Here is a 27,558-nt window from a genome sequence, read left to right as displayed (position 1 = left end):
TCTCCAAAAATCTCTGGTTCATTCTTCCTTTTTTAGCCTGGTTGTACACAAATCACAGGTGAGCTCATCATATCACAAGCTATTGTTTCATCTGATAAATAATGATGTTTTCTTCCCAGCACCTCATCCTTCCAGCTCTTATATTATGACCTTGGGGAAATCTTTTTCTCTCCATCAGTCTTTCACTTATTCAATAAAACATGTATTGAGCATTTTCTCCTTCTTTTCCAAATTTTTTAGTTTGTGTGTGTGTGTGGTTACATAGTAGATGTGTGTGTGTGTGTGTGTGCGTGTATGGACCAGATATGCTTTGTTACAGGCAAGCAATCTGAAATAAGCACATCATGGAAAATGGAATATCCATCCCCTCAAGGATTTATCCTTTGAGTTTCCAAGTTGCTATGATATAGCTACGAAGCCTCTCGTGGGCAAAATGTAGGGTCTTCTCTAAAGGCCCTTTTCCACAGTAAAGATGAACCCCCAGCAAGACACTTTAGTATCATCAACTATGTATAGAACACACATCCGTAGACACTTAGGAGATAAAAAGAGTTACCAGACAGAAATTCTAGCACTAGGCAGGGTCTAACAGAAACTTAAAATGTGCACCAAAAAAAAAAAACCCCTGCAATACGAAGTAAAAAGTGATAAAAATAGAGAGGAACAGATAAGTGTTATTGAAGATTAGCAAAGGAAAGAGGTCACTCCAGCCAAGACAATAAAAGAAGACGAAACACAAGAGGTGACATTTGAACTGGTATGGATATTTAGACTTGAGACAGAAGGAACATGTGAGAAAAAGAAACTTTTAGTGGAGAATAATGCTCAAAGGTAGTGAAAGCATAGAACACAAATGGAAAATAGTATATAAAGAACTGAGTTTTGCTCAAGCACAAGGTTTTAGAAAAAGAACTATAGAAGATTTTGTTGGAAAGCAGACAGTGGTAGAATCATAATATGGCAAAGCCTTAAATAACAGGCCAAGGGCTTGGGATTTAAAGAGCAAATAGGGAGTCACCGAAGTTTTCTGAGTAGAGAAGCAATATGACCATCAAATTGTACTTTATAGAGCACTGCCAGGCACGTATTGGATAGATTGCTGCTAAATTCTGTCTTGAAGTCATTTTGGCTCCTGAATCTGTTATCACAATAATTGCTATCTTCCTAGCTTTGTGACATCTACAAACTTGATCAGCATGCAACCTATATCCTCATCCAAGTCATTAATAAATGTAATTAATAATTCTGCATTAAACTTGCCAGCAAAGAGCAACTAGAGATTTCATTGCATTCAGGGAACCGTAACTTCAGCCCCACTTCTCAGCTATGCTAAAGCAATACGCCTTCTCAAATTGCTGTCGGCTATTTAAAAACCCCCACATACCTCTAGATTTTCCCAGTTTGCCTGTTTATAAGCTGCTGAATTCCTAAGGCAACATTTAGAAGACATTCTAATTAGTGTGATTGAGGGCCTTAATTGATATTCCCAAGAGTAACTGGATTATGCTGAAGGCAGCAAAGAGTCAGGTCACCAAGGCAAAGCTAATCTAAAGATAACCTTCCTGCAAACACACATCCAGGGCCAGTCCTGCCCTGTGATGAATTAGAATAAAGCAGACTGAAAAGGCAATGTGATTGAGCAGGCTGGTTTTGACAGATTAAAGGCACCAATGTTATTGGGAGGTGCTTGGCTGATCGGCAACCTCTCAGAGAATGCTGGGTCATTCAGCATTGTCTTGTATTCAGCCTTAGAATTTTATTATCGTAAAGAGTAATACACTTTTGGTTGTTGCGTCTCAGAGTGAGAGGGTGCTGGGTCAGAGATGGAGAAACTGTCAGAAAGCAAAGGGACATGGGTAATAAATATCGTTTCTCAGTGTCCAAATTAGAGCTTAGCTTTAGATTATTGTGATGGGGCCTAACAGACCCTGCTGTTGCTTCAGATGATTCTAACCTACATATAATATATTCCCAGCCTTTCCTGCATTATCCATTTAATTTACTGCATGATAATCCTCATACTCTCTCCCTTACGTTTTGGTACATCTCTCATATTTCATCCCATTGTTTCCCAATATATCAACTTTAATGCCTATATCATTTAGCAAGAAGATTTAAAATGTACTTAGTTCTCTGTAATCAACAACAATGTTAAAGATGTGTCTTAACATGTGCTCAGCACCTTAACATCTATTTCTGCATATGAAACTTTTTATTGTCTGCATTCTCTAGACTTGGTAATCATTAGCATCTCCTTATCTCCATCACTCTGACCACTGGATTCTCTCACCTAGCCCGCAGGTGACAGGCTGAAACTAGGTTTGCTGCCCCAAGGGTGGGATTTGCCGTGAATCACCATTTGTTCTGCCCGCCTTCTGCACAGCAGCATTTCACCAGGTCACAGGACTGGATTTGTCCCTCAGTTTCCTGATCCCATATATAACTCTATACTCAGAAAACACCCACTCAGGCCTTCAACCTGGTGCTCGTCAGCACCCTGTTCCAGGAGCCTACCTTATGTCCCTGTAAAGGCTTGCGGTCAGCTAGATAAACTTCCTATAACCATGAAACTGCTAAACCTGCTTCATTCTGCAATGGTTGACTGACACCCTTTTCTATGACCTGCCCACTGAAAACTATGACCATTCACAGTTTTGAAAACTTGGCCATTTACACCAAGGAATACACCCCAGAAGGCCATCCCCATGAAAGGTCAACCCTGTAGTCAAATCACTTCCTTGAGTCCCGATTCTGCCCTAATCCCATTCAGATCTTTCCTTTTCTTTTCTCTAAGTTACCGCAAAAAGTCTGAGTAGGTCGTGCAATCTGTGCTTACCTAAGATATAATGAACAAAGCTTTGAAGAAAACAGGAAAAGCTACTAATTATTCCATTCTACAGAAAAGGGATAGCATTTATTAAGACACGAGAGTTATTTTCATAATCAATCTTTTGTGGAGTTTATAGGGCTTTTTTTGAAAATAGGATCCCTGTGCTGAATATTTCAAATCTAATATTTATCAGTAAATGAAAGTTTTGGCAAAGTGACATGGAAGGCTCTGATATGAGGTAAAATGAAGTAAATATTCTTCATCCTGTCTTTCCCAGCGAACGCAGTTATAAAACACGAGCATATTATATGGAACAACTGTTAGAAGATTCTAAAAGTAAAAAATACCGCATTCTGCTCAATAGGACATTCACTAAGATACACCATATCATGTATCATAAAGCAAATTTTAACAAATTTAAAAGAATTCAAAGTATGTTCTCTCCCCATAGAATTAAACTAGAAATCAATAACAGAAAGATAATAGGAAAATCTCCAAACACTTCAAAGTTAAAATATATGCCTTAAAATAAAGTATATATGGGTTAAAAAGAAAGTTGTAAGGGAAATTAGAAAACATTTCTAACTTGACGAGAATAAAAATAAAACATACCAAGTGTGTGGGATGCAGCTAGTGTAGTTATTAGAGGATAATTTGTAGCGTTCAAGGCTTATCTTAGAAAAGAAGAAAGATAGCAAGCCCATAATCTAATCTTCCACTTTAAGAAACTAGAGAAAGAAGAATAAATGAAACAAGTATAATAAAGGAAATTTTATAGAGTAGAAATCAAATAATTTTAAAACAGGAAATATATACATATAGAAAAATAAAGAAACCAAAAGTTAGTTCTTTGAAAAGAACAATAAAACATAAACGTCAAGCCAGGTGATACATTAAGCAAGGAAAAAAGGTACTATCACTAAAAATAGAAATGAATGACGGGACATGACTAGTGATCAGGGAGACATTAAAATGGTAATAAGGCAATATTACAAACTCTAGGCTCATACATGCCACAACTTAGATAAAATGGACTAATATCTCAAAAACTACAAACTACTAAAGCTCAGCTAAGATGAAACAGATGGCCTGAATAGTCCAATAACTATTAAAGGAATAGAAATATATTCATCACAGAGTCACCAGAAAGGAACACAATACTGCTGACACCATCATTTTGGCCTTATGAAACCCTAAGCAGAGAAGCAGCTAAGCCACGTTGTTCTTGGCCTTCTGACCCACGGAAACTGTGCAACAATAAGTGGATGTTTTTTAAGCAACTAAGTTTTTGGTAATTTGTTAAAATGGTACTAGAAAATAATAGAAGAGACATACCATATTCATGAACTGAGAAACTCAACATAGATAAGTCAATTTTCTCCAAGATGGCCTACAGATTTAGTTAATTCCAATCAAAATCCCAGAAAGATTTTTTCTAGCTACAGAGAAACTGATTCCGATATTTATATGAAAACAGAAAGCCCTAAGACATTGAGAAAAATCTTGAAAAAGAAGAATAAAGTAGGAGGAATCATATAAGAAACAACTCAATTTTAAAATGTTGAAGTCATAAGGAAACACTTTACAGAAACGATATGCAAAAGTCAAATAAACACATGAAGAGTCATTCAATGTCATTAGCCATCAGGGAAATGCAAATTAAAACCATAAGGAGATACCACAATACACCTTTCAGAATGACTAAAATTAAAAAATAAATACTGACAATAGCAAGTGATGAAGAGAATGCAAAGCAAATGGAACTCTCGTACTGGTGGAATATGAAATGTCCATATACCCTCTGTGGAAAACAGCTAGCAGTTTCTTAATAAAGTTAAACATAAACGTGCCATACAACCCAGTAATCTCACTCTTAGATATTTGTCCAAGGGAAATGAAAACTTACTTTCATACAAAAAGCTATACCTGCATGTTTGTAGAAGCCCTATTATGAATTGCCTAAAGCTGGAAACAATTCAATTGTCACTCTACAAGTGAATGGGTCAACAAATTCTGTGGCATCCAAAGAAATAGAATAATACTCAGCAATACTAAGCAATGAGCATTATATATGTTGATATAATAACTTGGATGAATCTCAAAGGCATTGTGCTGAATTAAATAAACCAACTTTAATAGGATGCCTATTGTATGATTCCATTTAAATAACACTCTCAGAAAGACAGAACTGGAGTGACCAAGAACAGATCAAGGGGTTAGGGATAATGGGAGAGTATGACTGCAAAAGGAGGGCACATGAGAGTTGTTTGGAGAAACAGAACAGTTTTGTATCCTGTTTGTTGCAGTGGTTACTTGATTTGGTACATGAGTTAATATTCACAGAGCTGTACTCCCAAAAAAGTTAATGTTACAGTGCATTAATTAGAAATAGATTTTCAGTGGTATGATTTTTCTTTTTAAAAACTCAACAAATGATTTATGGAGCCTTTTTGACAGTTTAAAGAAAGGTGTTTTAACCTAAATATGGTTTCTATTTTCAACATTTACTTTGAAAATAACACAGCCTTGTCATTAAGCACTGAATATTCCACAAATGCCTAGCAGTGGAGGCACATGGAGAGATCAATGAAATGCCCCAACTTTCAGCTTACCAAGCCAGTACTGCTAACCTTTACTGATATAACAGCAGAGTCAAAGTTCATAAGGAAACATTAGCACACTCCTCTTAGATACTGCCTTCTCCCTTTTTAGGAAATAGTTTCAAAGTGCTCAGCACTCTGAGAGGACACATATACATAATATACCACCTGCCATCTTTAGAAGCTTGGAATAGAATGTGAGCAGATTGATTCCCTTTTGTGCTTTAATATTTGGAATAGCAACATGCTCTGTGGAGTGAGGGAAGAAATACCATCATGAAGTCCTGTCCCTCACAAGGGAGAACTAGAACTGGGTTTTCAGTGAGAGGAAGGTGAAAGAGCAATTTAAAAAGAGCACTGAACTTGAAGTTCCTAGTTTGTTTGACTGTGTGATACTGGAGAGCCTGAGAGAAGAGGTGAGGAATATTCGCATTGACCTCTTAGGAAGATCTGTAACTAGCTCACTGTCTTGATGGTTAATTCAAGACTGATGTGCTAGGGGTTCATGGATCCTTTTAAACAAGGTAAGGAATTGTTCCGTTGTACCTTCTCTCCAGAGGACAATTTGATGATTAAGTATTTCTCTACTTAGGGACACTGAGGCTGGGGAATGATAGAAACTAATACAACTACCTCACCATTTGTTGAGAGGAAAGTCTTAATAATTGCTGTAAAGTGCTTAGCACCATCCAGGAACACAAACTGCTCTCAGCAAATGCTGTTTATCATCAACTCTTATTAAGTGAGATAACAGATGTTAAATAATCGAGGAACTATGGAGTAGTAGACAATGTGGGCTACCATTAATATTATTTACAAAAAAGAGCCCAAATTATGTGGTTCAAGTTGACCATTGAGTATTGGGCAAAACTTGCCATGCCCTACACTTTGTGTGTACTAGGTCCAAGTTTAGTGCTCTATTTTCAAAATATTTCAAAGAAGATAGTTTTAGTTGTCAAGTCTGGCCTTGACAAATTACAGAAAAGCCAAGATTATTGTGATAGGCTCTATGATGAAATTGGAAATTGGAAAAATCATGGCTCAGGAGGTTTCCCTTCTCTAGGCCCCATATCCTCATTTTAAAAATAGCAGTAAAAATCCCTGTCCTGACTATCTCATAGGGCAGATGGAGAGGATCAAAGGATGTGACATGTGAAAACATATATATGTGTGTGTGTATACATATACATATATATAATGCTACATATTATGATAATTAGTGTTTATTATGAAATAAGCTAAAGTTTTTGCTTGGTTTTGTTTAAATTTGAAAGAAACTGAAAGGGTAAAGAACTTAAATTCGATAAGGAAATATTTTATAAATTGCTTAATTTAAATTAGAAAATGAATTACCTTTGAGATATTAAAGGGAGGGGCAAGAGCGAGGCTTCTAGGGCCTGCTAATGTTCTAGTTCTTAGGTGATTACATGATGATGCCTGTGTAAACAAAATGAAAAAGTTGAACACAATATTTATGTACTGTCAATATGTTGTGCTTCTGTAAAAAATGTGGAAAAACTCTTTCGTTGGTTAAAGCATATTTAAGAAAACAGGAAGAGGTTACAGAAAGACAGAACTAATGATAGAAGATGGATGGATGGATGGATAGATAGATAGATAGATAGAGCAATCTCTATCTATCTATATATATAATTTTAAACCAAGAAAGCAAGTTAAATCCAACACAGAATGTGACAGGGAACTTCAAGGCTGGAAGGAGGAGTAATTTATGATGAGATGGTCAAACACTACTTTTAATTCACTCAGCAAATATGTATCAAGCTCTGGACAGTCTGGAGGAGGAGGGAGAGAAACTGCCCCCTTCCTCATGAAGCTTGCAATTTTCGGAGGTATTCAAACCACATACTTTTAATTATAACAATGAAAAAACGTTAGACAAACCCAAAAGAGGAACATTCTACAAAACAACTGGTGTGTAAATTTCAAAAGTATCAAGGTAGGAAGTTAATGCAAAATGGAAAGGCTCTTCCAGGCTGAAGGAAGCAAGGCAAATGCAATGCCTGATCATGAAACGAATCTTTCGGCTATAAAAACATGTTTGGGATTATGGATCAGGAAAAAAATGCTCTTTCTGCTGTACTGTAACTTTTTCTGTACGTTTGAGATTATATGTTTCTCTTCTCATCCAACCCTCCCCACACACAGCATAGACAACAGTGCTGCAGCAGAGGCATTTCAAAGCATGTGAGAGTAGGGAGTAGAGAAGGAAGCAGAGTAGAGAGGAGGGAGGAAGGAGCACATCACTTAGGCAATGTGATGCCATTTGAAGTTCAAGTAGGGAATTAGGTGAAATTATCACCACCATAGGCACGAAACAGACTATCACCTGTGGACTAAGATCCAGTCACCTCCAGGTTAGGAAATTAATTACTTTTCCCAGCATAGAAGTTTCTTAGCCATCTGAGGTTTTCTCCCCTTAAACTTCCCTTAACAACATTGCCACTAATAACCTCTCTAATTCAAAAGGATGGTCTGAAGATCACGATCCTGTCTGTGAGACTCTCAAGAGAAAGGCATTTTCTACAAGCTGTTAGAAAGGCCAGAAGTAACAAAATTGTGGCTGAGTTTTCATAGATTTCTCTATAAAACCTGTAATTCCCTAGCTTCTGAATCTACAGCATCAAATTTGATTCAAATCAATGTATTTATTAAGCCCCTATTTTATACACTTTAATAGAAGTTGTGCAATATATAGAAATAAACACACTGTTCATTTATTTAATCAGGGATCTCACAGGTAGGGAGCAAAGTTAGAGACACACATACACACACACACATACACACACACACACACACACACACACACACACAAAACAACAAGAAAGCAAATGGCCAAGTAGGATACAATTCCTCCAAAATCCGAGATGAAAATTATCATGTCCTGTGCTGAGCAATCTGCAAAAGGACTGCATGGCCAAAAAATAAGTTTGAAAAGTAACATATCACATATCTCTTGGAGATTCACAATACACACTGGCATTTTAAAGGTTTGGAGTAATCTGCCAAGTGAATACTCTGATCCGCTTGGCTTAACACAACATTAACCAAAGTTATTTTGAGACAGCCAAATATAAAGGGTCCCCAGGAGAACCTCCGACTGGTCCGCACATTGGTTGAACAGGGTGGAGCCATGAAAGTTTGCACCATTTGCCAGGGGGAGGAGCCTGGCCCCTCCTGTTCCTGGGTAGTAACCAGGGATTCAATCTGTGAGGCCGGAAGCCTGCTAGCAGGACTCTCACTTTGCTGAGAGTCCGTTTCCTTTTGTTTCCTTTTTGCCCAATAAATTCCATTTTTCTCACCCTTCTGTGTGTCTACGAGCCTAATCTTTCCTGGTTGTGTAACAAGAATCCTAAGGAGAAAGTCCTACAACATCTTTGGTGCCCAGAACATGGGGTTTGAGAAAGGGTGAGTGAGATGCAAAACAAGAAATCTCTTTCCCTCTCATTTCTAAACCTTTTCATCCTCAGACTTCTGAGGGTAGAGGAAACTGTGCCCCCACCACTGTCATGCTCAGGGGTCAGAAAAGACGGCCTCAGTCCAACCCAGCCTTTCCATGGCCTTTTCCTTCTTTTTTCCGGATGGATGGGCAAACGGTAGCTCCAGTTCCCCCTCCCATCCCGGCTGGGGCTGGGGAATGCCATGCATCCATGGCGTCTTCCCCTCCCTGGCCAAGGGGTTCAACCCCATTGGACAGCAATTAAGTTTCTCTCCCCGGTGGAGGAATGCATTTGCATAAGAATAAGAGGTTATTCCCCAGACATTTAAAAATTTTTTTTCTTTCCTTTTCTCCATCAGGTCAGGAGTTGACTTTTAAGCATGGTTGTTGTTTATTTATTTACTTTTTGTTTGTGTTTTCCTTTTAGAAGACATTTTACTAGGCTAGGAATGATAAGGATCAATGTTTATATTCTCTGTAAAGTTTTAATTATGAAAAAGGATTTGTGAGGCTGGTCTTAAGTTGTAGCCAGTCTGGTGTGCTTTGCAGTCTTTCTGTATGGTCTGTAAAATACTTCCTTGCAGGCCTCCATCTTGTTGTACGTCCTTGGGGGCGTGGCATGTAACCACATGGCAAGGCTTTGTTTAGCTTACCTATGGCTGGGATTCAATCCTGGCTTAGGAAATGAGTCCTTTAGGGTTTGATATCTGTATGACCTTTTGCTATTTGTTGATTCCCTTCCCCTCCACAAACTGCATTGGATTTTCCTTGCTCTGAGTCTTTAGTGAAATGTGAAAGCCAGAAATATTGGCCATTTGTTGAGTATTAAGGGAGTTAAAAGGATTTTCTTAAGGAGCGCTCAGCTTAATTAAAAGTGGATATCCAAGTTATAGTTATATTTAAAAGGCCTTTATGTTTTCCTTTTCTTGGACCTTGTTTTTCTGGAAAAGGTGGGTTTTTTTTCAGTCAACTAAATTATTTTTCTCCATTTTGCCTCACCACTTTTAATGCATGCATGAGAGGGGAAAGACCTCCGTTTTTCTCATGGAACCCCAAAAATTAAAAGCACCCAGAAGCTAATAATCCAAATATGAGATTGCCAAATGAAGGATCTTGTGGGGACTGGGTTTTCTTCTGCATGTCTGCATAGTTGTATATGTGTTTTGTGTGTGATGTCTATAAAAAGAGCTCTAATTAATTGTCCTAAAGGAAGATAAGCACTTGGATCAAATGTTTTTAAAAGGGAAGACAAAAGCTGTGGTACCTTTCAGTTCACGTGACTTTAATCTTTGAGACAAATGTAAATTCTTGCCCAGGATTAAAGAATTATTTTAAATTAGATAAGATAAAGCTAAAAGTTCAAACAAGCAGTAGAAGGAGTGTAAAAATTAATCCTGCAAAAATCCCCTGTGTGAACATATTGACTAAATTCAAAAAGGTATTATGTGGTTTTTCTGTAAATTGAGGATTGAAATAAAAGCACAACAAGGGACTATTAAGGCACTAATTTGTTCTTTAGCAAAATTTGTAAAGGGCTATAAAAGGTTTTTTGCTTATTAAATTCCTGAGTCCTCATTTTTGTAAAATAATTTATCATACTCTGGAATTCTATTTCAGAACATCAAATGTTTTAAACCTCTAACATATTTAGCAGGCTTCCCAAAATCAAACTTTAGTTACAAAATTGTCTTTCCTGACACCTGGCTTTTTGGCTACTACAAAGGGCCACTGGAGTATCCAGAAAAGAGAGGTAAACAGGATTATTTAACATGTTTAGGTACACCGGATTGCCAAAATGATGTTCAATCTTCTTTAGGAAATATTTTGGTGAATAATGCTAATATATGTTCCAAAATTGTATGGAATTTCTAAAATTCTAATGTCTGAGTATATGCTATCAATCATAACAAGCTTGTTATGTTAAGTTATTGTAAATCACAGAGATAACCAAACTTTGTCAATTGTGTTTCTAACTGTAACTACCCTGGACATTTTGTTATTCAGAGACAATTGTTGACTTGTTTTAATCCTTTTCAAAAGATTGTTTATAATGAGCTATAGAACTTTGGCAGGGGCTCTTAAATACAGGTTTATGATAACTTTGGAGATTGTAACAGTGGAATAAAAGAAAAATGTACAGGACTCATAAAGAGCTGAAGTGTTCACAAATATCAAGCAAAACAATAACTAAACAGACTGAACTGAGAAAACTAACACAATCTTTTAAACTTTTACTTGGAATATTGCTGATCCTTGTTTTATTTTTCAGGGTCAAAGAAACTTATTTTGAACTATTTACAGCCTTTAATAATTGAGTAAGGTATCCTCCTCTGAAGAAAATTTGGAGCATGTTTGTTTCTCTCTGCCTGGTTCCTCTAGAATTTGGAAGCTACCTGCGAGTATTTTTAACTTATGGCAATATAGTCATTTGCATCAGTACAATAAGCATCCATTTTTCTTTTGCAACAGGACACAATTGCAGAAACTGTTTGTTTTACCAAGGGTTTGACTGAAGAGTATGCTCCCCTTTAAGGAGTCAAGCTCGACTTGCAAAGCCAATGAAAGCTCCTGGGGGAAAAAACTGGCTTCATACTCTTGTCTACGCAGTCCTTGTACAGGGTTCCCGACCTGTGGTCAGTAGAGAATGTCACTTTCTAACCGGCCCAAGAGCTCCAAATTTATCTTGGGACCTTAAGAGAAGAGGATCACCCAATTCATAGGTATTTGAAGATACAAACCCATGGCTAGGCTCAGCTTTAAAAGGTCTTATCTGAGATTCCACCAAAGCCAATCTAAAAGGTGTATGCAGAAACAGTTATTCTTGCTGTACTTTATGCAAATAATCAGGCCAAGTATAAGACTAAAGTCTATTTTGCAAACAAGTCAGTCCTACCACAATTTTTCTTCGAGTCAGTCCTACCATGATTTTTCTTTTTAACAAAAATAAGGACTGGAGAGAAACTATGTTTCAAAACTTATCATACCTTTGTCATTAAATTCTCAACTCATTAGTTGTTTTTACATTTTTGCCTACATTTCAGACTAATCCTGCTTGTTCCTGTGAACCAACCAGCAATCTCCGGCTGCAGCTCAGAAAGAGCAAACAGGATGGGTAATGTAGAAATCTGGATCCATATTCTAGTTCTGAGCAATGATCCTGCAAATCCTGCCAGGTGATAGGAATAAATAGTATATCCATCACCCGGAGGTTTCCTTTTTGGGAAAGTAAGACCAAGGGAGCTAACCAAAGCCAAGCACCATGCACCCAAATCTTAGCAAGCATAACTATAACCACCAGTTATCTGGAAATGTCACAAGACATCATTTTCTCTCCCTTCTTGGAGGAGGACTCAATTCCACAGCTTCACCTCAGCATTTGGCTTATGATAAGGAGTCCATGCAATTCCCCATGAGACATATTGTTGTCCCAAACTCAATTTCAAGCTTCAGGTCAAAGCCCTAGGAAAGAAAATTGGATCTAAGGGATCCAGAGGCCCATGATAACAGAGGTTAAAAGGCACAGTTGAGGTGAGAATGGCTAATTCCTGCCAATTAAGCCAAGCCTCCCATTTCATGGATAAAGGTCATGCTAGTATCTATGGCACAAATGAGGTCTAGGGAACTCCAAGGCTACTGATAGTAGGGAGAATAGAGGCATAGGTGAGAGAAGATACTTCCTATTATCTACGCCCTCCCTGTTTCATGGGTGCCTGCTTTGGCAACCATGGGTGGCACATGCCAAGGCTGCCAGGACTCAGAGATGCAAGGATAGAACAGGGAAAGAGGACACTCTTCCTTCTCTCCCTCACTCACCCCAAGTATTTGCTAGGAAGAGAAAGGAACCAGGGATGCCTCCTCCCCTCTTTCTAGATGAGTAGCCATCCATCTTCACTCTGTACCCCTTTCAAATGCATCCTGAACCCCTGGAACTCCTTTGAAAAAAAAATCTTCTGTTTTCCTTTCTCCTCCTCTGCCCTCTCTTCACTGATAGGTAATTGTGTCTCCATACTACAAAACACTCCTCTTGGATGCAGCCTCCAAACTGGGAAAAGTTAATTTTCCAAACCTTAAATCAGTTGGCTTAGTATTGGGCTGGGGAGAAGGCAACCCAGAAGCCTGACATGCCAGTAAAAGGGTAAAAGTTGTTTTACCAATCAGGCTTTTGGCCTCTCTCTGACTGTGCAAATTGGTGAAAGGCCTCAGGATTTTTGTCCTCACCCCCGACTTGTTTCATTTAAATACATGTTTTCTAATAACCCAGTCTGTCTCTTCTCACATTCAGGCCGTCAGACTCCAAACGGTCTTGCAACCGGAGCTGTGGATGATGGCCCCTTCTGCTGGGGACCCTTACATAGGCCTCTGAGGGAGGTCTGACTGTCATTTTCCCAAAACAGCACCCCCTGTCAGCAGGAAGCAGTTAAGATTGGTCTTCATCTTTATCCTTATCCTTATTCTAATGGCAGCTAAATGTACTTCTTTCAGGGGGAATGAGACAGTCAAGTATAAAGGGGCCCCTGGAGAACCTCTGACCAGCCTGCACACTGGGAGAATGGGGTGGAGCTACAGAGGTTCACACCGTTTGCAAGGGGGAGGAGCCTGGTTCCTCTTGTTCCTGGGTGGTAACCAGGGATTCAATCTGTGAGGTGGGAAACCTCCTAACAGGACTCTTGCTTTGTTGAGAGACCCTGTTTCCCTTTTCTTTCCTTTTTGCCAAATAAATCCCATTTTTCTCACCCTTCTACATGTCTGTGAGCCTAATCTTTCCTGGTCATATGACAAGAACCCTAAGGAGAATGTCCCACAACAATTTGACCATGAACCTCTTTTTATGCAATATACCTATTAAAGTCTCATGGAAAATACTGCCATAGTGAAAACTGAGCCCAAGCCATAATTCCCAAATCAATCCTCAATCCACAAGATATAGATGTTTTTTAAAACTCCACTTGAGACCAAATTGTCTATCACTGAAAGGAAATAGGTCTTAACTTTCCCACAGCCTAATTCAAGACTCAGGTCCCTTCTGCAGCTTCTCCAGAGTCACTCTTATCTTGCCTTTGCCTAAAAATAAACTATTCCTTTTCTAAAAACTCTGGGTAGATATCTACACCTGTCTTAGAGGCCTGAGAAACTTCTGCCCTGATCTGTTTTGTTTAGATTTTTTCTCACTATGCTCCTTTTTTGACTGGGAATCTAAGTTCGTGTCCACATTGTATAGTCCAATTTTGTTATGCAATAAACACATATAAATACAAGGCAACTTCTGGGTAGTAGAAAGAACATTTCTCTGGGACACAGTCAACCTCTGTTCTAGTTTGCTGTTGATTACTTTTTAACTGTATGGCCTTGGATAACCCCTCTGAACGCTGGAATCCTTATCAATAAAATAAGGATGACATAAGGATGACATAGGATGACATAAGGATCACAATAGATCATGTTTATGATAAAGTTTAATAAATGGTGAAATATGTTACAAATATGAGATGTTGATACTTTTATGTATGGATTCACAGGCACACTGCATTCTCTAGTCAGGCCATAGGTCATCCTAAGGATGGAATATTCTCAAAAGGTTGGTTCAAACAGATGTCACTGTAAGTTCTGTGACAGCCATCAAGATCCACTGCCTATGAAATGAACCTGTCTTCAGAAATTAGACTTGAATGGATCCAAGCCACCCTTGGCCTCACAATACAGTCAATTGTCCCTTCACAGAGCACTTCCTAGTCTCATTCCCCCAATTCTTTCAGAAAAATGATTGGCTCAATAGAAAGCATCCAGCAGATGAGGGCCTCAGTTCCCCTCCTGTTCAGGTGCCCAGAAGCCTTGGACAGGCCCCCCTTACTCCATCAGACCCTGCAACACCCAGGGGCTCCTCATTCTCCATTACACAGAGAAATGGGCAGGACAAGTCCTCTTTCCTAGTTCTGACTCTGGCATTAACAAGTGCTATAACATTGGCCACGTATTTTATTGTCCCTATGCCTCAGTTTCCACAACTAGTTTTATTAGGAAGAGTTAAAGTCAAGAGTTAAATTAGAACATTCACAGCAGACTTACAGTGCACCAGGCCAACACTTCGCCACCTGGGAGAAAGCACAGGGGCTTCAGTGCAGCCTTTACCTTCAGGTATTCTCAGTCTATAGGAGAAAACAGCCTATTAGGCATCCTCACTGCTCTAATCCCCACTCTTGTCCCTGAAACACAAAGATAATATTCCAAGTCTTCCTGGGAACTCATATAAGCCAAAAAAGTAAGCCCTAAAGAAATATCATGTTTCTGTATCTAAAGTGTTAAAGAAAATCCCCTTATGAACTAACACTGAGGAGGTCTGTGTGAGTCTGTGTCCCTGTTGAGAAAATTCTATGGCTTCTTTCACTAATTTTTGGGCACCAGGATCATCCTGACAGATGGCAATGCGCACCCACCAGTCCCATAGTCTGGGCTGTGACCTCAGTCCACCAGATCACACTGGATGGGGGGAAGGGGCGGAGGACTATGGCCAGAGTTCTTTTCATGTGCATTGACATTTGGTGACTTTATTGAAAATAAAGTAACACCATGCAATTCCCCTTTCATCAGAATGCGAATGAGCTGGAATTTTATAGTGCTATTATCTACTGATCCATAAAGCACTGAAGACTCAAGTAACCCTAATTTCAACAAGTATGCCTTATCTTTCCCATACAGCTACTTATAAAAAACAGAACACTGGCCTCCCTCACAGAGAGGTGCTCGAGCAGTGCTTAATGTGAGGTTTTAAAATGCTTTGACAAGCACACTGAGCAGGAATGCAGAACGTATACTAAAAAAATATTGACAGAGGACAAGGGGGGCATTTTGTGGCTACATCCTAAGCTTTCAAGGGGCAATTTTCCCAATGCAAAGCTATTTCATGTAACTGGATACCTACTATGTGGAGCCCTTATGCTAAATGTTAATAGATGACACAGATTTTCATTGCCCCAGACATCCAGGAACTCACAACCTATAGAAATCTCCAATTTGCATATGGCTCACCGTAACCTCATAGTTTAAAAGCCTATTATTTTAATTACCAATTCCTGGCTCTGCCCCCATGGTACCTATGAAATATTGGGCCAGTTACTTAATCTCTTTGTGACTTACTTCTCCCATCTGCAAAATGGGGAGAATAATAATTTCTACTTCCTAGGATTGCTGAGGGGATTATATGAGTTAACATATATAAAATACCTAAAAGTGTATTTGCCCTTATTATTTCTTTAACTCTACAAAGCTTTTTAGCTGTGTTTGCTCATGCTATTATTAAGTATACAGATCAGTCCAAGCAACATGCCAGCATGCTGTGGGGAAGGAATTACTTGCATTTTAATGTGGTAAAGAGTAGGAGTTGCGGGGAGAGAAAAGGGGTTTAGACTGAGGAGTGAGGGTGGAAAGATTCCTTGGAGCTGGCACTACAGCTGGTCTCTGAAGACAGGTAGCATTCTGTGATGCAACCATGCATAAGGAAGAAAGGCTCTTAGGGGAGAATTAAAACAAAACAAGCCATACTTTTTACCACTGATCTATAGAACAGAAAGGAAAACTTAACTGAAAAAAATGCAAATCAGATGAATATTATCTTGCAGGTTTGAAGTCCCTTAAAACCCTGGGCTGAGAACAGCAATAGGAAATAGGAATTTTATTCTGTGCATCATTTCAAGGATGTACACTGCATGGAGCTGCTAATCATACCAATGCACAGTTACTACATTCTATGTTAGGTGATTACAGGCATTAATAGGTCATCACCCAAGCAATGGGGCCATGAACAGTATGTTCCATTATGACTACACAGGGAATGAAAGCCATTCCCATTAGCACAAAAATATTTTTAAAACACTCTGTCATTCACAAAGTTTTTTTTCACACATTTATACATTAAAACTTCACAACCTCGTAGGGATTCACACATATATACATACCCTAGCAGGGATGTCACACATATATACATTTCATCTCACAACCTAAAGAGATCTCCAGATCCTCAAGCTGCCAAGAGTTTGTCATTTAATTTCAATCCCATTTTAGAGAAGAACTATAGCTTCATGGATACTAAATAGTGAAGCCAGTGTTCAAACTCAAATGCCTTGACACCAAATCTCATAATATTTCCATTGTATGTTCTTGTCATTGCCTTAAAAGTTTGTGTTAGAGAGCCACTGCAACACTATTTTCTACTGGAATCTGAATGTCTATCTTCTGCTTAGCAACAATCTCAGCATTTGTCATGTCCTACAGAAAATCCCATGTTGCTTCAGGTCATTGATCTGTAGCTGTCTCCAGTAAAAGGACCCGAATGCCTGCTGTGGCCCTGGGAATTTTAAATAAGAAGTCAATGAGAGATGCTGGTAAGTGGTTCTGTAATTGTCTAGGGGCAGATAAAAACCTTGGTGGAATAATAATCATATCAATATGCTGGCTACATGAATGATCCTGCAGTGAATTACAACAGGGTACTTCAACTCCAAAGCCTAGGGTGGCAGATCTGCATAATTAATCTTCCTCTGCAATAACCCTGCAGGGTCAGCAACATCGGCATTCTACAGCTGCAATTAATGTCTTATTATTTCAGTCCTCTTTGGTGTTTCTTCAGATTCAGGAAAATAATATCAGATGTAGCAGCTCTGTTAACACAGACAGGGTTTGAAAGGATCTCCAGGCTATGAAAAAATATTCACGTAAATCCTGGTAGGTAAATAGAGGATGGATAAAATGCATAGTCCTCATAAATGTACCTACTTAATTCGAGTCACCTGATATTTTAAAATTTCATTCTTAAATTATCTTAGACCCTCTGAAGGCCACATATTGATCCACATTGTTCAGCTTAGGCTTTTACAGAATGATTTTGAAAAGCTATGTTTTAGTAATTCACCCTCAGTTTAGAGAAACATTAGGTTATTAATATTAGGTGAAAGAGGTTCAAAAGTTATCTTTTTCCACAGGACTTCTTTCAGGGCCTTTCAGGATGCTAATGCATGTTTTGAAACTAAATTACTTAGTAATAATATACAGTGTTTCTCAAACCTAATTGACTTTAGTAATTCTTGTTTAGTAACATCTCCAAGCATCAGGATCCTTGCCACAGTTTGGAAATGCTGAATGAAGTTCTTTCAGAAAAAAAGGGTGGAGGTGGAGTTTGACTGTGTCAGGGCCCCAGACAGTAGACCAAGCTTTGAGGAATTCCTATGAATTCTCTCACTGGGTGTATTACTCCTGCTGGAGGTAGTTTTAGAGTAAGGGTCATGAATTTTTAATTGGGAAAAAAGTAGGAAATTCAAATCAATTTTCTAATTTGCTAAACCATTCTCGTGGCAAGCTGATGGAGGCACAATGGCATAATGACTAGCTAAAATGAGATGTAAGACATGCTGGTGGATTTAACTATGATAATGCTATGCTCCACCAGTGTAGCTAATTGGAGTTGATGATAATTTCACTACTTCCAGAAGTTTGGATTCTTAAAGACTGTTGCCAAATCAGAACATAAGACACCATACAGAAAAAGTCAGAAAACAGAGGGGAGCCTTTATTTTTCCAATTATAAAAGGAGTAAGCACATATGAGACTCAGCAAATAACCCTTTCACCTGTGTGACCTTAATGTTAGAAAAATTAAAAGTGCTGTTATTTTTAATTGTTCTGCTCTTTCTGAAAAAGGGAAGAAAATGCATGTATTTATTAGGGTGACCTAAAAACTAAGAGTTTTTGCATGTAAATATTCTTTCCATTCTCTAATATATAAAAAACAGACTGAAATCTCCTTCTCTAAATCCAAAGGAAGAGATATTTACCACACTGCAAACAAGAAGGCTGTAAAAGCCTCAGGAAAGGGTTGGGTGCCATGGGAACACCTGTAAAGGCTGACTGATGACAAAGACCCAAGCAATTTTCTCACACATCATATCCTAGTGCCACTTCCCTGATGTCCTTCACTGACATTCTGAGTCCTCCCACGATCTGGCAGCAAACTCTCTTTCCAATCCTTTGCTGTACCACCACTTCTCACATATCAAGCACTCCCATCACAGGTACAAATACAAATACTGCTACAGATCACCCCATGCCTTCTTTCCCCTTTACTCATCTCTTCTGCCTGGGATGCCCTTCATTACCCTCTCCACGTGTACAAATACCACCTGTCCTTCAGGACATATTTCCGAAACCACTTCTTTCATGAAACCTCCCTGCTTCCCTCTGTCAGATGTAATTTCTACCTTCTTCCTAAAACATTAGCTATGCTTCCCATATAGTCTCAGTAATGTGCTTTGTTATCTTGTACTATTAATTGAGTGTGTATGTCTTCTCTCTTAAGACCTCTGCAGACAGGGTCCACTTCTGATTCATTTTTGGCTCCCAGGGTCTAGCCTGAAGCCTGGCATATAGAAAATGCTCTGGATTATTGACTGAACGATTATGTTCTTCTAAACAGAGTGATTCTACAGGCCGTTTCTCAATCCAGAAAAATACTATAATTCCTTTATGTGTTTTCTGCTCCTTCAGTCTCTCAACACTCATTTCTTTCTCACATCATCATGGGTGGCGGTGATTTTTCCACTAAAACATGTCAGGCAAGGCGCATTCAACAGAATACCTTTGGATTGTCACCTGCCTCTGTCAGTGTAAGCCTTGGTTATGCTGCTTTATAATACATACTTTTGCATTTATCACGTGTATGGTGACACTGAACAACAGAGGTGCTTAGTGAGCCCCAACCCAATGACCATCGAGGGAACAGCCTGGAATTACACCAAGAATTCTGTTTAATTTGGATTCACATGTCTGATTTAACATTATCACAGCTCATCATTTTTTTTTTTGGCTAGGGTGAACGCCCCTGAGCCTGTTGATGCTAGCCAACAACAACGACAACAAAAAACCAACAACAACAAAAAAAACCGATTCCCTTAATCTTTGTGTATGTTACAGTGGATAACTCTAATTGCCATTTCTAACCCCCAAAAGCCTTCAGGAAGCAGTTCCATTTAGAAAGGAAGAGTTTTCTGTGAAAGAATATAACAGAAATTCCTTGAGCCCTTTCAGATCACTACCCAAACTCTGAGATCTGGAGTTTTTAAACTGGAAGCATAATTTGGGTAAGGAGAAGAGGATACGATCAGGAATCAGAGGAAAGCCAAGAGAGGGGAGGTTATGAGCAAAGACAGGAGTATGCGTGTAGAAAAGAGAACCCTAGAAAAATTAACCTTGAGAATAACATCTGTTCATTCACTCAACAAGTATTTTCCAAATTTCTGCTATATGTTAAGTACGTTACTCAACTGAAAGAATTCATGCTTTGACACTATACACGGTGCTTCTTTTCATGTATTATTTTACTTCATATTCACACAACTTACTCAAAGGGGAATATAATTTTCCTGTTTTACAGATGATGAAATTAGGTGCAAGAAGGTGAAGTGTCTAACTCAAGATATCACGACAATCAAATAGCAAAGCTTGATTTTAAATAAGGTTCTCTGACTGCAGCAGATTGTCTGCCCTGATTCTTTCACATCATTCTCCTTAATATCCATGACAGTTTATAAAACAAAATATATGAAGTGTTCAATATTTCGTGTGCTGTGTCCAAACGATCAATTAAGAAAGATAAAAATTCACTGGAGCAAGGGTTGTGAAAAATGCCAAATCTACATTAGTAAAATCCCTGAGTTACATGCAAAAAAATCTTTCACTAGGAGGGTATTTTATTATCAGTTTGAAAGTAATGAAGTGGCACAAATGAGACATTTCTGGGGAACTGCACAGACTTAAGTTATTTATAATTAGTGTGGCATCACTTGTATAAATGGGCGCACCACATTCAAGGTTTTAAAGTTGTTTTTCTCAGTCAGTTTCCCAAGAAAACACCTTTATCTTTAAAATCCTGGGCAAACACAATTCTCCACTTCTCATCCAGAGACAGGATATTGAAATTTCATGGGCATTTTGAATAGGTTGGTTACAGTGATAATGATGGTGCTTGCCAGGGGCTGAGGGGAGGACAGACTGAGAAGTTAATGTTTAAAGGCTACAGTTTCAGTACAAAATGTGAAAAATTCTGGGGATGAATGGTGGCAATAGTTGCACAATGAAAATGTACTTAACTCCACAAAACAGTAGGCTTAAAAATGGTTAAAATGGTAAATTTTATTACAATAAAAATACAAATTAAAGAAATGCTAATGAATTTTCAAATCAGATTCCAACATGGAGGTGTATAATTTGTTACCACAAGGCCAAAGACAAATCTCAGCGGAATCTAAAACTCAGAAAAAGTAAAACTTTAATTCTGAACTGCTTAGTTAAACATAATGAAATAGGACCAATCTTCTGTCAGAATAAGTACAAATTAAAACTAAGAAGCATAATTCTTGTTGAAAATAAAGGAAAAGATTCTTCACCTTCTTTCTTTCTCTCAGAGCATTTACTTTGGCCAACTTGCAATTATTGAGCACTTTTTGTACTCTTTGAAATGTATATAAATCCTTTTGAAGACTAGACAAGGCCTTTTTTCAGCTCTGTGACCTAGGAATGCCTTTTACTAGGGAGACCTGGAGGCCGTCTCTTTGAAAAGTGAACATCACGGGAGATAGCGCCCCTATCTCCCAGTTTCTATGGGAGAGTTGGACCCTAACTTTGGTAGATAGCACCCCTATCTCCCAGTTTCTATGGGAGAGTTGGACCCTAACTTTGGTAGATAGCACCCCTATCTCCCAGTTTCTATGGGAGAGTTGGACCCTAACTTTGGTAGGCAACTTGTACCAAGTTAAAAAACTACCTCCTGTCATAAAGATATGAGAAGTTTGTTTTTCCTCTGGCCAAAACCAATCAGCTAACATGGATGGTCACCTCAATTACCAGGTAAAGTTAAGATGAGCTATGTGTGACAAATGGTGCTGTCAAGCTTACTTGAGGACAAGTCATTGTTTATCCTGAAAACACGTATGTAATGGACTGTGTGACTTCATAAAAGAGTGAGAGCTCTTTCTGTCTTTGCAATCTCTTAGTGAATTACCTGTGATGTACATCACATTCTGATTTAATGCTTGTTCAAGAATAAAAAATAAATTTGTTTTCTTTCTCTCTTACCTTTATAGAGAGAATTTCTCAGTTGGGAGATTTTTGTTTTAAATTTTATTTCCCCAACAGCTCCTAAACCTATAACCTCTATAATTTTCGCTAAAGTAAATTTTGTTATTAAAAAAAATCAACACAGACACATGGAAAGACTAATTCCTGTTATTACAAACAGGTAGGAAAATCAGAAGAAAGAGCAAAATGAACTTCTTAGGAGGAAAAAAAAAAGAAAAGACAAAGTTTAAAATAAAGAATAAGTATCGGTACCCATGAGAACAAATAAATGGTTCATTGCACAGCCAGGATAGGAAGAAATTTCCCTATAGACAGGTTCATGAAAAGGGTTTTGTGAAATGACTTCCAAAAAAGAGAATTATCTGTCTTTGAGCCTTTGAGGCTTTCAGCTTCAGAATGGACATCATACAAACATTCATCCACCAAAGACAAAAACAGAAGGACAAAGGGAGGGAAAGGTAATAAGACACCTTGGGAAGGAGGGAGGAAGGCAGAGAGGATGGAAGAGAGAAGAGAGAGAGGGATATGTGAATGGGAATAACAAGTAACGAGAATTCATCTAATCTGTCCCTCAATGTTCTACCAACCTTGTCATTTTTGCACATCCAAGACGTCCTAGATCTCTCTAAACAAAAACTCTATGACATTGTTTTCTCGTTATGTGGGAACATCTTATCTCCTTCATTTCATTATAAGCAACTTAAGGTTTGAAGATGAAACAAGTAGCATTATGTTTTGGTTCCTATAATTCATTTTTGTATCATTGAAATGCCACAGGGAGAGCACAGAACCATAAAATATATTTTTTTAAAAAATAGCCAATAAAAGTAGAAAGAAGTATTTAAACAATGTCTTAATCTTAATAATCTAAAAGAAATGGATGTAATGGGCATTATATATTCAAGATCTGCTTTAATAACAGAAATAAAAATGGCAAGTCCCTACTAGGTTTGTTCTTATATATGTCAAAAAAATCACCTGTTAAGTTATTTTTTACATTTTATCTTTATTTTATTTATAATTATATTACTTATATATTTCATTTTATTTTTATTTTTAATTTATCCTTATTTATTTTATTGTATGTATTTATACACATCATAATTTTATTAATTATACACAACATTTTGTGAAGGATCAGGAATCTCACCAGAGTTATATGATACAGATGTTTTAAGTATTGGAATGCGAGTAGAATAACTAAGAAAACTGCAAAAGAAACATGTAGAGATGAGAGGGGAAGGCAAAAGTGACAGTAAGAAAAACAGGAATACCAGGGGAAGTGGGGAAGATAGAGATACTTGGAGAACAAATCTGAATATAAATCTGCTACAATCTGTATCACAAGATAGAAAAGCTTTTTTGAAATTATGAAGCTTTTCCTTGTCCAATTTTACAAAAGGAAATATAATAAACTAAAACAATGTTATTTTCCTAAGTTCAGATGCACCAAATTCTGATTCTGGACCCTACTCTGACCTTGTGATCAGGCTTCCAATTCTTGAACAAATATACAATTGGCACAGATACACAGATATAGTCCTATTCATAAAATATTAATACAAAGTATTTCCCTATGTTTTCAATACAATCCCCTGGACAATGAACTCACCTGAGCTTCTGAAAGCTCTAATCCTCCACATCACTGTAACTTTTTCTCAAAGAGGTGAGAGGAGAAAAGAGATTTGATAAGGTGGTAAGTCTCTCTATTAGTCTATTCTTACACTGCTAACAAAGACATATCCAAAACTGGGTAATTTTTAAAGGAAAGAGGTTTAATTGACTCACAGATCAGCATGGCTGGGGAGGCTCCAGGAAACTTACAATCATGGAGGAAGGGAAAGCAAACACGTCCTTCTTCACATGGAGGTAGGAAGGAGAAGTACCGAGCAAAACACGAGAAAGCCCCTTATAAAGCCATCAGATCTTTTGAGAACTCACTCGCCATCAAGAACAGCATCATGGGGGCAACCATCCCCATGATTCAATTACCTCCCACTGGGTCCCTCCCATGAGACATGGGGATTATGGGAACTACAATTCAAGATGAGATTTAGGTGGGATACAGCCAAACCATATCAGTCCCTTTGTACTAGGGTCTATAAAACCCAACCACAGCAATGATGGAAACCAGACAATCTGAAAGACATCTTGCTGACAGGAATCATGGAAACACCCTGTATTTGTTTTTTCCCTCAAACACCCCTATTCATTGAAAATGCAAGCTTTTATTCAACAACACACAGTTAGGAGCTCCTGCTGTGTGCCAAGCACTCCATCCTGCCTTGCGGATGAATGCTGAAGATACAGTCTGTGATCACAAGACAGATTCTATCAGAACCCCCTAACACAAAAGCAACCAAGTGAAGGCAAAGTTGGATATCTGCTCTAAGACAGTGCTTCTCAAATGGTAGTATGCATAAGGAGAATTTGGAAAACTGGGTAAAATGGAGATTCACACATTCCATAAGTCTAGGACAAGACTCAAGATTCTGCATTTCTAGTCAACCCCCAGAGGCTGCTATTGCTGCTGCTCCTTAGACCATATGTTGAGAAGCAAGAGTATAAGGCATAAAGTGTAAATAAAGGGCTGTGGATGCTAAGTGAGCAGTCATTCTTGCTAGCTAATAGTGGTAGGGAGGGTTCATGGGGAAGATCTTGCATGTAAACAGGAAGAGGAACAGAGGTGTGTGTTTCTGTGTGGGTAGGTAGGGACCAGAAAGAATCACAGAGACAGTGCAGAGCAAAGAGAAAAGAAGGGAAGAAAAGAGAAGGTATTCCAAAAAGCAAAAATAATTTGAGTAAAGTTCTCAAAACAGAAAAGTACATGAGATATTTAGAGAAAAACAAGAAATCTAGTAAGACTAGAGTATAACCTGCAGGTCCAAGGAATTACAGAAAACAGGCCTAGAATGACATGCCATGGAGAAATCATATACATCTTATGTAGATTTAATCCTATATTTTGGAGGGCAGGGGGTATCTGATCACCAACAAGATAGGTAAATTTCAGCTGTAAAAATTAATTGCATAGAATAAAAGATCTTGAAATTCTAAAGTTATTCATATTCTACATTTTGATATGTATTACTAAATGCTCATTATTAGTCTTCAATATAATTGCCTTTCTGTAAATTATAGCCCATCTTCAAATGAATAACCTTCCTTCAAATGAGACTGTGTAAGATCAAAACAAAATATGGCCTGTTCCCACGCTCCTTAAAGTGTTCACCATTCAGCAGCCTAAAATTAAGCAGTGGCTTAGTGGAATCACAAAGCATTTGTATGTACTGTCAAAAGCTGCTAATTTTCTGAAATGTTTCATAATGTAATATCCTGAAAAAGGAAACCAAATGAGGCTATAAGAGTGCATAGGTTTTCGTACAGCTGCCTGCATGTAAAGGAATAGATCTGAGTCAATGCTTTGTGGCTCTTAATATAATCATATATAACTACTAGACTCAGACTCTTTCATTTTTTCACATATAACTGTTTTTCTTTTTACAAAAATTGAATCATATGTGTATATAAAAGATGCTTATTTTATTTGGTAATGTGTCTTTCACATTTTTTCCAGATTAGCTTATGTAATTACATTTCTTTTTGTTTGTTTTTTAAATTATACTTTATTAGGCAAAGCATAGACCATGGTTGTCACCCTAATTCACACTTATGTAGCATTACGATCTATTATACATCATTTTTAGTGGCTAAATATGATTACATTGTCTAGCTTATGATAGTGTATTTAACCATGTCCCTATGGATGGCATTTTGATTATTTTTTAAAAATCTGTCATTTTCAACTGCATTTAGGCTTATGGCAATTTTCTTCAGGATTACTTAAAAATCATTAGGGTCCCTAGCATCTGCCCAGAAGATCACAGTAAAAATACAAAATGAGTCTATTGGCCGGTGAAAACATCCAAAGAGGAGAAAAGCGAGACCCACAGAATCAGAGGCATGCAGTCATACCTCAACAGCTGGTAACTCAATTACTAGACAGTGTCAATTATCAAGTAAATACCAGTAGCCAACAGCTAGACAAACCGGGGCTGCAAATGGTAACTAAGATGCATCAACTTAAAAAAAAATTAAAAAAAGAATCAACTTTATTTATAGTACAGATCTTCAGATAACAACTCGGTTATCTGAGTCCTTATACCTAAGCAGAGAAGAAGTCACAAACTTGCATGAAGGACAAATGGCTTTTATAAGGAGGCATGCTGATGGCAGGTGCGAAAGTTGAGCTACTAACACCTAACAAGAAAAGAAACCCAGCAAGCAAAAACTAGTTATATAGGGGTCTGGGGCCATTTCATGTTCGAGTCTTATGTATTTCAGTAGGTTCTGGGAACCTCGTTATGCACAATGAGAAATAATTCATGTTCAAAATCATAGCCCTGAATTGTTAATGAAAGTATAATTTCTCAGGATGTTTGCTATATGATAGCAGTGTAGTATGGAATACACCTGAGAAAGACAACCTATCAAAACAGTTAAAACAAGATCCTTGATCATAGGAGACCCGAGGAAGATTTTGGGCCAACGACAGCACTTAATAGAAAAACAAAAGCACAAAGGTAGCATGATTGATCCAACTTCAGTGGGTTTTTGGAAATAATCTGAGCTATCAAGCCAGGATACATGAATCTTATGCCACTGTGTTTGTGGCTGCTCCACAATTACAAAATTGGTCATTACAAACTGAAACTTGAGCTAGAAGACACTCATTGTTTAGCATTCTCAGAGAACTGAAGATTTACCTTAAGAAATACTGCGATCAGAAATGTGAATGTAAGTGGCCCTGGTGGGGAGCTGAGAGTGAGTTATAAGTCATAATTAATCGTTATTGTTGTTTGGAGGAGGTAGATTTTCTAAAACCCGAGAGAAAAAAATAGCATTAATTGTTGGCCAGGAATAGAGCTGTACAAACAATACCTTATGTGTAACACGTGGATAATAGGGAAACTAAGTCACACACATATGCAAAACTAGCAAATCTCCTTGCTTCTGTGTGGCTGACCACTGAACTCTATTGTTTTGAATCAACTAACTTTCAAAACATAGCTTGATTGTTTCTGTAAGTGTTCATCATTGCTAAATAAACAGAGTAGGCAGTGTACTCGAAAGCATATTGCACAAGCAGGCGGGAGACTTGAGTTCAAGTTTCAGTGTACCTCCAGAACAAGGGCCTCAGGGTTGATATGTAAAATGAGTAAACTGAACGTGATAATCTTTGAGCTTCATCAGGACTATTATTTGTGTTTCTAGTCAACTCTTAGCAAATAGAAATTAGGCAAATACAGGAAATCCATATACCCTGCAATACACAGTACAGACTAAGATTCCTGTATTTGGGACCTTTGTTGCTACAAAGGCTGTCTGAGACATATTTTAAACAGAGGACTCTTACTTTCCTAAGCCCCACACTTCACTTTGCTGGTTTTCTTTTCTTTTTCTTTTTTGTTTTTTTAATTCTCTTACACTTTATCTTCTTATCCAGAGGACATCTAGAAAATCAGAAAGGACCTCAGAAGTCAATAATGTTAT

The 27,558-nt window shown here is 37.9% G+C and overlaps 1 protein-coding gene across 6 annotated transcripts in view; it reads right to left on the bottom strand.

The window, feature by feature from the left end:
• The window catches only part of IL1RAP (interleukin 1 receptor accessory protein), a 143,652-nt gene that overhangs the window by 95,399 nt on the left and 20,695 nt on the right, over nucleotides 1-27,558 (bottom strand). For 2 of the 6 annotated variants that reach the window (XM_003256658.3, XM_003256656.2), the window contains exon 2: nucleotides 6,784-6,867. The exons of 2 other annotated variants lie outside the window; for them this stretch is intronic. The gene's annotated coding sequence lies outside the window, so the exon portion shown is untranslated. Of the gene's footprint in view, nucleotides 1-6,783; nucleotides 6,868-12,182; nucleotides 12,347-27,558 lie in introns of all 6 variants that reach the window. 2 more of the 6 variants (XM_003256657.2, XM_030822982.1) reach the window with 2 other exon arrangements.

This window comes from Nomascus leucogenys, chromosome 11 (assembly GCF_006542625.1).
Source record: "Nomascus leucogenys isolate Asia chromosome 11, Asia_NLE_v1, whole genome shotgun sequence".
Lineage (NCBI taxonomy): Eukaryota > Metazoa > Chordata > Mammalia > Primates > Hylobatidae > Nomascus > Nomascus leucogenys.
This window is presented reverse-complemented; position numbering and strand designations above follow the sequence as displayed.